Here is a 12,174-nt window from a genome sequence, read left to right as displayed (position 1 = left end):
TGATCTTATGGATCGTGATCAGGTATATTTGATGACAGGTTGACTTGGAAATTTACTACAAGCACTTGACTATAATTTCATTATCCTAATAATCAATATCAGATAGACAAGACAAGGAGTGTACAGGGATATTGTAGATAATATCAATCACCAGTCAGTTACTGATGATTTGCTGTTCACTTTTACAATATTGTCAACATTTATGACAGCTTATGACAAAAAGAAGAGTATACATGTACTTGAAAATCTGTTTACTAACTTACCACACATACAATACCCTACCAAAATTAACTTGTCACTGACTTTCAGTCTATCATAAAATTCATATCATTAGTACAGTTTATTGGCAGCAGTGTGAACCCAATGAACAATATTGACAGCAGTGTGAAACCCCACTTAAGAATAAAAAATTTTAGTCTGCATTAACTATTTGAGTTAATAGTGTATGGCTTGTGATATTAAAAATAAAATACATTGTATGACTTCAGAAAAAAAATATCACATCAATCAAAATGACTACTACAAAATGAAGAAATAATATATATTATTACATATTCACCAGAGATTACTTGCACCAGCGTGAGTGCATACTAGTGGTATTAGTACTGCAGTGCAATATTAAAAACATTATTGCATACCTGCATGCAAATGATATGCAAATGAGGATGTGACCATTCATTCTACCCATAAACACGTGATCACAGTGTCATTTGTACAGAAATTTGTTGCTTCAAATAAACATATGTAATAATAACAGAACCCCAGGTCCTGTGAGTGTTAGTGTGGGTACTCAGGGGTATTTGCACTTGTGCTTGCAGTGTTTTCTGCTAATCTTTCACTCACTACGTTCTTGAAAGTACTGCCACAGAGAAAACTGCAAGCACTCATGCAAATACCTCAAGTACGACACACTTGCACTGGCGCGTCGTGGAGTTCTGTCATATTCTTGTATATTTTTCTAAGTATATTCAAAGAACACACAGAAAAGACAGGTGTCAACCAGTATGATCAATTAATATTCATAGGATAACTAAAATACTGATCACTTATTTTACTGGACTATTGAATAAACTAATACTCACAAATCATGGTAATTTACTGTAAACATCAACATAAAAAATAGCACCAATAACACTGTAGCACAATTGATACTGAAATCCACGCTGTTATCATGATGTTTCCCTAGTATGTATGGTAAATCTGCCAAGTAGTTTCAAAGTTTAAATTTCTGACCACAACTCTGAAATGATACAGTATAATCTTTTCACAAACAGTTTTCCATTTAGATTACTGCCCCAGACACATCCACAAATTTCAGAATTGTGTAGTTTAGAAGTTATACAACGAATGTAGCCTTAATGTTTCCATCAGTTTTCAGATGAATTTCCCCAGTACCCAGAATTGAAATTTTTGCCAAAATATCCCTTTTCTCAACTCTAAAGTACTATGGTATTATCAGGCCATCATCAGTATTGGTTAGAACAATTTCCAAAATAGACACCCTAGGTAAAATGCCCAACAAAAACATATACGCACATTTTACCAGACCTACTACAGCACTATTGCTTTTTATACAGCCTTCAGTGATTGGCTTAGACTATGTCATGTGGTATGGACTAGGGACACAGTGACCTCAAAAAGCAATGATACAAGGGCAATATTCGTTTTCCCTAGGGCACTATTACGGTAGGAGACTAGTCCTACTGGTGATTTTCTTTCACTCTAGAAAGAATGCATGCCTTGAAATGTCATGTGTTATAAAATACTTACAGCCTGGTTTTATTAAGGCATGAGTAGAGATGTCATACCCCTCATGCTGTTATGTAGCAACTACTTCCCTTCACTTTCAACCTCTGGAAATAGTTGCTGGACAACAGCTCTTGAAGTAATTGATGTCTACTAGTAGTACTGCCCTCATAACCTGGCAATAAGTGTACGTATATAACACTTTATAGCTTACACTTGGAGCATGGACTGATTTGATGGAAAATCACTTGTTTGGCTGTTACTTGCATTTCACTGATCTGATCACTTTAATTTGAAAATGTTTTCATCCACACATCCTATTAAAGTAATATTCCCCACCAAATGGAGACACACAGATGCACACACACACACACACACACACACACACACACACACACACACACACACACACACACACACACACACACACACACACACATTTTGCCATACCTACATTGTATAGCACTACTGAACCTCAGTGCACTAAAAATTTTATGTTGATTACTTGAGTTCATGTTGCTATGGCAATGCAATAGTTGCTAGGCAGTGCAGTTATGACTATGGAATGTTTCTGTTCAGTTTTACATCTTATTATACAGATACACAGAAGAACATCATTATATTAATAAAGTATCTGATCAAACTACCAATTTGAAATATTTTGTGAATTTGAAGAGTTTGACCAAAACCACTTTTTCAGATCCATATTGCGTGACACAGATCAGATATTTTTGCTTTTACTAGTTTTTCTCATTTGGAACACACCAGGAACATCCCACTATTAACACTGACTCAATCTGCCTCTTAGTCTTACTTTTGAGCTTAATTAATTCTTCATAACATTCCAAAACTGACTTGCCACAATGGCTGCAGCATATGCGTTTTAATCAGTGAGAGACTTGGCTAAAAGTGTCAATTTCCTGAAACCATAAACTTCAAAATACAAGTACACTATTAAAGTTGTCATCTGTTGGAGGATGTAAGGAATAGGTTAATCACTTAGGTGAATAACAAGACCAAGATATGTACATGTATAGCGTTAGAACATTTGTATGTATGTCAGTGTGTTTTATTACACACAATGTCCATGTTCTAGTGCTTGACGATACGTAAAGTATTTTCAATTGCAACATTGTAATTCTGTTAATCGTTCTTTTGATTTACCATATTGGTTTCTTTAAAGTCTTGGTATGAAATGTACCACCATTTAATATTTACACACACATGAAATCAAATATTCTCACTGACGTGTCAGATGCATATGATGCAGGTTGTGTGTTTGTAGGGAGAATACATTTTGTGTTTGAGTAGATGATGCACTCAAATTATCTCTCCTAGAGACAGTTCAACACTATTGACTTAACGAACAGAGGTTCGAAAATTATTGACATAAAAAGTTCTGAAATATTTGACTGGTTACAGCTTCCGTAGTATCAGCTACAACTTGTTGATATTCATAATTATGATTGGTGTGATCTCGCTACTTCACTGTATATAGCAGTGACAACACAGAGCATGCATGCACTGTGATTTCTAGAATTACTGTAACAGACATGCACAAGTTCTGCATGATAAAATATAAGTTTTAGGGCTAATAAGAATGATACTTCAGTTACTCTTTCTTAGTACCGCCAGTATTAGTGGTATGATACTGTATTGAACATATCACATTATCAGTCTGGTGACATTTTCATTTTCTATGTTATAATGAATTACAACTTGTTATTAGTATGTGACAATATATATTATATTACTATGTTTCATGCAATGCCATGCCTTTGGACACAACTAGACAAAGTTTCTCATAAGTGCGGAAAAAACACCAGTGTGTTTGCTTAAATGAAGTGGGCCAAGGAAAGACTTCATACAACGACAAAATTAGGTAAAACTAAAAATATAACTGACACAACAGTTGCCTATAATGTACTTTCATACAATGCTTTTATCAGTTTGTTATGTCTATAGAAGTTATAATTAACACTAACAGTCATACTTGATTGGTACAAATGTGGAGTGTTCTATCAGTAAAGAAAGTCATTTTGATACAGGTGCCTGTGGTGTTTATATCCTTTGATAAGTGACTGGCACTAATTACATTGTTAATAATGTCTTTGCATGAACCTTATTTCATTCCTGTTACCACAAGAAGGCAAAGGCACCAGTATTTTTTTTTTTTTTTTGCAGGTTGTTTTTGAGAGAGAAAGCCTGCATATGATAAACGAGAGTTAAATTATCTTTGCTACTTGTTGTTAGAGCTGTGTTATGAATTATGAGCTCAATTAGAAGCTACAAATAACAACATTCTATGAATTCTTTATGATGCATACATCACATCAAAAACCGTGTTAAATATTCTGTTGACTGGAACAGTTGTGGGCAGATATAACAATAGTCTTAATTTAAATACATGTACATGTATATGAGTAACTTATGAATTGAATGGTACCACCATGTCTGTTCAATTGGTATGCTGAATGGACAATATGAGACCTGTTTGGAATAATGAAACTATAAATGGATGTTATTCATGCTAATATGCCAGTACTTAAATATGATGAATATACCAGTACCTAAGATGAATTATTCACATACATCTCTTCTGCGAAAATAAAATAAAATGAAAGAAATAAAATAAGACAACAAAAGATGCAAGTCAACAGTTCCAATGTACAGAGTGCAGTCTATCAATAGGGAACTGGCAAACTCAACATCTTGACAGGTGCATTGTGGGAATTGTGGTATCATTCCTTTGAAAAACAAGAATAATACTGTTATAAAAGCATCAATCACATTGTTTGCAACCACAAATAATCTAGAACTAGTTATCTAGAACCTTGAAGGAGACCTATCCTTCCAATCACCTCAGATAAGGTATACATTGTACTAGTACTACCAATACCAATTCCAAATAACCCCATAGTCCTTTGCATATGAATATGTTCAGTTTAGATTACTCATGATATGATATACTATCATGGACCCATCTTACAATTGTACTGGGTCATTGAACTAACATCTTAACATATCCAATATGTAAACTTTTGTCACAACAGGACACTCAATTGGCTTCACAAAAATAAATATCTCTTTGTGATAAAACAATGCAAAAGGGGTAGATACATTTGATGAAACAATATTATAAAATTGAACTTTACAGCTCAACCAATCATTGCCATATGTGAACTCATGCAGATAATTATTGAAACACTTTGAAGTGAAATCAATAATATCCAGACACCTGCCTACTTAGTTTTGTCAATGGGCAAAATGAAAATTATATGTTACATCCGACTGCTAGCAAAATCTATCAATATCACATGTCAAATATGTCAACAGTTGACAACCAACTGAACCTTGGAACTAGAGAAGAATCTGATATGATTATTTCTTTTGTCGGGTGCGTATGTATGTGTGACAGTATACATGTGTTTACCTATTACAATTGTATGTATGTATGTATGTATGTATGTATGTATGTATGTATGTATGTATGTATGTGTGTGTGTGTGTGTGTGTGTGTGTGTGTGTGTTATGTATGTGTGTGTGTGTGTGTGTGTGTGTGTGTGTGTGTGTGTGTGTCCCTAAGAATTAAAATCACTGATGTTATGAGTAATTAGTATTATAATTATTATTATAAATTTCTTTATATACAAAGGTAAGACAACTGTGATCACCTGATTTGGTAACTGTTATGTCTGTCTGTTTGTATAGCATTGTGTATGTGTATATGTTTATGTATGTAATGTGTGCGTATGTATGTAACAGTATATGCAAATATGAATGCCTGTGTATGTGCATACTTAAGGTCAAATATGTATCATGTGGATATTTAAACATTTGCTACTCTTCCTTTTTATTATATGCCATTTAAAAAGACATCATTTTATTCATATACACATGTACTATACAATTTCTTTTTTTCTTGTATTTAGCAAAGTTATTAAAAATTATAAATTTCAAGGTAAAAAGATAATACAAAAAGTCTTACACTCAATAAATCCAAAATACAGCCATAACAATTTGTCTAATTTCATATCAGTATTACTGTGACAGCTTGGTGTTTCAATTACACATTATGTTAATCAAATCTGATTCAATTACAACACAATTACAGGCAGAGGACAACTTTGGAAATACGGACCTTCTGCTTGTTCATTTGTTTCTACTGTCCATTGTCATCCTATTTTGATGGATGAAATTTTGAAAATCAATATTTAGTGATCAATTTTAGTAAAAAGAACATAAAATATAACACACACACATTTAAAATGGCATGATGTCAGTAAATGACACCATTATAATCATGCTTATATTGCAAGTTAGCACTTACAAAATATGTCACGCAACCCCTGGGTATTTTATCTGTATAAATTTTAAATTTCAGTACTTTCCAGTAAGAAATGTTAATATTAGGTGAAACTATACCTTGGTCCTGGATGACTTTTCACATTTATGGTTTTTGATGTTTCTTTGACTGGAATTAATAGATTACACAAACTTTGACATGACAGACTATAACCAGATCATGGCAATCAGCCACTGTATGACATATAAATAGAGATATGCACATCTGATTTCTACAAATGGGAAGCTTTAGAGCTTTACAAATGGCAAGCACCCACCTGTGTAATTGATACTATAGCAGCAAAAAACACATAAATGGTCATATGTCTGCTTACAATTTAAAACTGCAGTGACAGATTAGAATGATAATAACTCCAGTGATACTAATTACAGTACAAATTGAATGCATTACCCAGAACATCACTCTACATATAAGCTTGTTCATCTATGTTTATTTGATATGTGAGACAGTATTACATGTACAAACTGTCAGGACAAATAGATTAGTGAAACAAACTCTACTACCTAAAATCTTTCAACCTGTAAGTCGTTATTTGTAAAGGGTTTCATTGTATGTCAGACAGTAACACTGACAGTAATATGGAAGTCACATACAGAAGACTACCGAGTGGTAGTAAAGGTTTTATAATAAAAGTTCCAATTACGGTGTTGAGGGAATAAAACGGTAAAATGACAAATTGTATGGATTTGGTATATATGTGAAAGGTTGAATCATATCCTGTCTGGCTCATCCCATTGCAGTGTGTAAAGAGAAATTTTCACTGACATTTCAAAAATCTGTGTCTTACACCTACACACAATATTATCACAGGTTATGTAGAATGTCAAACTGGAAATATAATGATGGTCTTCCATGGTGATTTTTTATATCCTTACAAAATGTAGTTCATAAGTCTATGAATCAAAATTAAACAGCGAAATGCATCATTTTACTATGAACTAGAAATTAGAAGGTAAAATACAGTTTTTATCAGCTCACAAAGATGGTCACATATGGTTGTCTGCAGTACAATTTTATGATTTCAAAAGCTTGAATGAGTACACTCAGTGATTTCAGTTTCCGCTACCCTACCTATTCAAACATATCTTCTATTGAAGTGTTTATAAAAATCTTAGCATGCAATATAGATTTTCATTTGTGTTCTATTAATATTAGTTTCTATTACTCATATCTTTTTATGTAAATTTCTAAGAAAATATCTTTTCTTGCTTGATTGAAGTTGAATACATATAGAATACATAGATTACAAAAATTTCATATTCAAATTTAAAACACTTGTGTTCCTTTTTGCCAAACTATACCTTTTTTCACACTGCAGCTACAACACAATTGTAATAAAAGTTTCAAATCAAGTTTATTGATGTGATAAACCATAGATAGACCTTCCATTGGTGGAAGGTCTGTGGACAAAAACTTGAATCTGACAGGAGCTAAGTGAAAACCTTTTTATTAAACACATTCATATAATGTACTTGACTACTTACCGATATTGTATCTCAATAAGCTCTTTGAACTGTCAACAACTTTAAAAGCAACAAGCAATTACCTAATACAATCGCCAGCCAACTAAAATTCAAGGATTATGTTACAGGAAAAAATCATTTACAATACATTCAATCAAGATCCAGTAAGGTTAGGTGAAAGTTCAGAGCCATCATATAGCAAAGTTGACGCGTGTACATTTTATCATTTTGAACAATTTAGAGTCTTATTCTGAAGACTCTTTCTTGTTCGTCAAATTATACCATGCACATGCCAAGTTGTATGTGGTTGAACAGAAAATATGGAATTTATACTCTGTTTCTTCTTTATCATGATAACAGTCATATATGTCATTGATTTTGTGATGCTTGAAATATCAGGGCTCAAAACACCTGGGTGCACTGCATCAATTCCAATGCATGCTAATTTTGTCCCTTTTGTGAAGGGAGATTTCAAAAACAAGGTGCATGGCATGCATGTTAGTTATTAATGAAAAAATTGTACAAATCTTCAGAATAACAAGAAACATCCTTAAAGAGTACTTTTAGATAATCACAATTTGGATTTTTGCATTAATAATAGGATTTAATCGACATTAAAATAACTAATACTAGTATTCAATTTCTTGGTCAATACCATAACCTCCGTTCCATGCACTCCACATGCATTGCTACATGAAAGTGTGAAAATTAGTCAACCTTCTTGTTCTATTTTGACCCTTTCGCATGAGGTAAAAGCTATTGCAGGTACTGAGAATTCTACTGCCTTTTCACATTTATAAATCTATCAGGAACATAAATGAATAATATATATTATTTTGATATCTAAAGTTTATAATTATAACCTTATTATGCAGTCATCTTACTGATCCATATTACACAGCCTTTGGCTAATAATATCTTAATAATACACTGCATAGATTTTAATATTACATGTACACTTGTATGACGAAAGCTCATCTGTGCAAACGTTCAGTCTAAATTACATGTACATTTGTAAAACAATACTGAAGCCTGGCCTCAACTACATCATCATGTATGTTCATACTTTCTATTGCCAAGGACATGAAGACCTAACTTTACACAATATAATACATGTAGCAACAAAATGGCAGCTATGCAAGCACAACAAGCATTCATTAAATGCTCTAATATGGAACCATGTTCATATCACATTTCTAATCTTCTACATCCTACTGACAGAGAAAAGTCTACTGTCAGTGGAACATGGGTACAAGATAAAAACGCTTCAATTCTGCAACTTATTATATATTCTTGGAGTTCTTTTTGCATGACATCAGATACATGTAAAACATGTAATGCCAATTATATGAGATAGGAAACACTGGAGCACTAAATGTAGATACTTGCTATTGTACCTTCCATGTATTCTATTTACAACATGGTGGGCTGACATTCATATTCAGGGAAACCATATCACATTGTAATAACATTTTTGTTACTTCTGGAGGTTCCACATTTTCAAAGAAGCCACATCATAATTGTGATATTACTAGTCTTTTGTTTATTAGTATTCAAATATTTCACCTTGTCAGAAGTACACAAATCATAAGCATCTGTAATGCATCAGTGTACAAAAACGTATGTCAATTACTCAGAATATGAAAAAATACAATATTAACAATGCTCATACCATTGACAACTGTGATATTTCCTTTCTAGTTTGTCCAATGTATTGCCTGAATATAATGAGGAGAACTGAGATGAATATCTAACTCTTATTATTTAACCAGCATGGGATTAGCCAATGAAAGCTTTCATTTCCCACATCTACACAAATTTACCTTGTGCCACAAATCATTCTAAATAGCTGTTGAAATCATAATTACTTAAGTTGCTTTTATCATGTGACCTTGAATACATATAAAATCATTCTGAATAAAAATATGATCATCGACTATTGCATGTTACAACTAAACCACATCAATTCAGAAAGGTTGTTATAATGCTACTCCTGATGACACATAATAATAACATTGAAAAATCAATAAAACGCACACATGTAATTACTGGCTAACAAATATAGTTAGGCATTTACCAGTCTATTGTTAGAGAGAGATTGCATCTAAGAACATCAAACAATAGACAAATTGTAGTTTTCAGTATGTTTTTGTTGTATTGATATCAAGTAAAAGGAATAAAATATCCTTTCAAATTTGAAAAAACAACTCGTCTATACAAATATTAAATATTATTTTATACAGTACAGATACAAAATAGTAATTACAACAGACAAAGTTGATATAATTAATTGTTTATCTCTTTTGTTTTATTTAAAAAATGTTCTACCTATGCAAATGAAGAAAAGTTCTATATTGGAACCAGGATGTATAATTATGTAACATAATTTCTCGATGTAATGTATAGAGTAGAGGTCAATAAGAGAGATCTTCATTGGTGAGTTTGGGTAGAGCAAAGACAAAGTGTAGCCAAACTTATCCATGAAGATCTTTCTTATCAAACTATAACCAACTTTAGAAGTCAACCATAGGTTGGTATGATTTACAGAGTAAAAACTGTCACCTGGGGACTCACACAATAGTTTGCTATACAACAGTGCTGCAAACATGCAGTGTTAGCACCCAGGTCAATGTGTTGGGGATTGAACAGAGCCTAAGACATTGTTCGACTGCTCTTGATAAGACATTTTCTTGCAAATGAGCTTGGATTGATTTATCTTTCTAATACATTGGGGTCAACAGAGGTTGACTTCTATACCATGTGTGGCTGCTGAAAAATACTAACTCATACTGCTAAGTTGAAACATAGATTACATGAGCCATAACCACAACAAAATCTAACCATATCCTTAACCAACCACTCCGTAGAACAAACATGAATAGAAAATATTACACTAAAACTGAACCCATGAGACTCAGAGACGGCCCTCACTAGACTTCTTGGGGGAATGTTTACAGAACTATCCAGTACAATTAAAGTTATTATTGTTATTATGAAAGTATTCAAATAATTTCTATTGAAGTATTCAAATAATTTGAACTCCTATGACACCTATTGTCTGCATTGATACTGTTGTCATAACATCAATAACAACAATAGTTTGAAATTATTGCCTTTTGTTTAGGGTTTACAGTTATTTCCAAAATTAACTGTGACTATATTATTAATAATTACAACAATTTATAGGAGTTCCACAACAATGCATTCAGTGTGTATCCAGTAAATACTGACTGATACAATAATATGTCTTTCACTTTATGTCATGTCACTAACAGCGACTGTAACACATTTATTCTACCAGACTAGATACATTAACCTCATACTTCCACATATTTCCATACAAATATTGTTAATATCTTAATGTCTATTGATCTGTTCAAAACATCTGTTATATTGCTGGTATCGCCCACAAATATGCTTTCAATAATTCAGAAAAATGTTGCACCTTAATATGATACCACTCCAGCTATATCTAAAATTCTAATTTTAATGTAAAAATTTTTGTAGTGTAATATTACTTTATGAGATGACATTAGATCACTTTCTACACTCAAATGAACTTTTCACACCGATAAACCACTTTTAAGTTTTACATCAATTGTATACTTCGTTTTTAACTTTGTAACAGAATGTGTAAATTTTGAGTGATTATCTTAGGATATTTCTGTAAATTGTCTCGAAAATGGAGCTGTGTTTTCCCATTTTCTATGATAAATGTATGTTAAAATTACGAATTCTCTGGTCGTACGGACATGTATTTGGAAATCAGTAGATGTCGCTCAGCCATATAATTTCATTCATTCGCATACACCCTCCCATCTCAAAACTGAGAGTTTGTACGGGTAATACACTGAGATAATATAATTTAACGACAAGAGTACGGTAGGTAGAAGTAGCTGGGTATTGTTGTTTCATACAGTGTACTGCTTGTACAGTAAATATAAAATTATAATCTACAAATAATTATTGTGATCACATCCGCTGCATTTTGCAACTCTATTTCACAGTCACAATATTATCGTGGCAGCGCTACACTTCTTTGCTTCAAAATCGCTATGATTAAATGGCGACGCTCAAATGTCAAGTGAAAAAATCCCAAGCAATACATTGCTATATTAAAAATGAATCGGAAACACCTATAAATACCTTCTGTTGTGGTCAAAAGTTGAAGAAACGTAGTAATATTCACAGAAATCACAGCTTGCTGCTATATCGGTCCGGCGCCGTTCAAGCGAGAATCCAAAATGGCAGAAAATGACGTCAGTGGGAACTCCTACCTTTCTTTCTAATAACGAGATCTATTATTGGTTAAGAATTTGAGTATTGCCACTATCTAACAATGTTGGCCAATCAGACATAAGTTTTTATAGTTGATTTAAATTTTAAAGAAAAGTCCAAACTATCTATTTAACCAGCTTTATTCGCATAGCAAAACGTCTTGACATGTAACTAATCTACTTCTGTAAAGCGTTAGGGACGTTTTATTAACATCGATATAAATGACATATTGCAATAGTTACTCAGTCGGTGATTTTATTCGACCTCGGGGGCGGGGAGGTTTTCGGTGTAATCCCACAAGGCAGTGCGATAAATTCATGG

At 32.8% G+C, this 12,174-nt stretch overlaps 1 protein-coding gene across 2 annotated transcripts in view; it reads right to left on the bottom strand.

Moving 5' to 3' along the window:
• The window catches only part of LOC144450700 (synaptosomal-associated protein 25-like), a 70,133-nt gene extending 58,323 nt beyond the window's left edge, over positions 1-11,810 (bottom strand). For both annotated transcript variants that reach the window (XM_078141365.1, XM_078141374.1), the window contains exon 1: positions 11,722-11,810. The gene's annotated coding sequence lies outside the window, so the exon portion shown is untranslated. The remainder of the gene's footprint in view (positions 1-11,721) is intronic.
• Positions 11,811-12,174: the final 364 nt, after the last annotated feature.

Source organism: Glandiceps talaboti, chromosome 2 (assembly GCF_964340395.1).
Source record: "Glandiceps talaboti chromosome 2, keGlaTala1.1, whole genome shotgun sequence".
Lineage (NCBI taxonomy): Eukaryota > Metazoa > Hemichordata > Enteropneusta > Spengelidae > Glandiceps > Glandiceps talaboti.
This window is presented reverse-complemented; position numbering and strand designations above follow the sequence as displayed.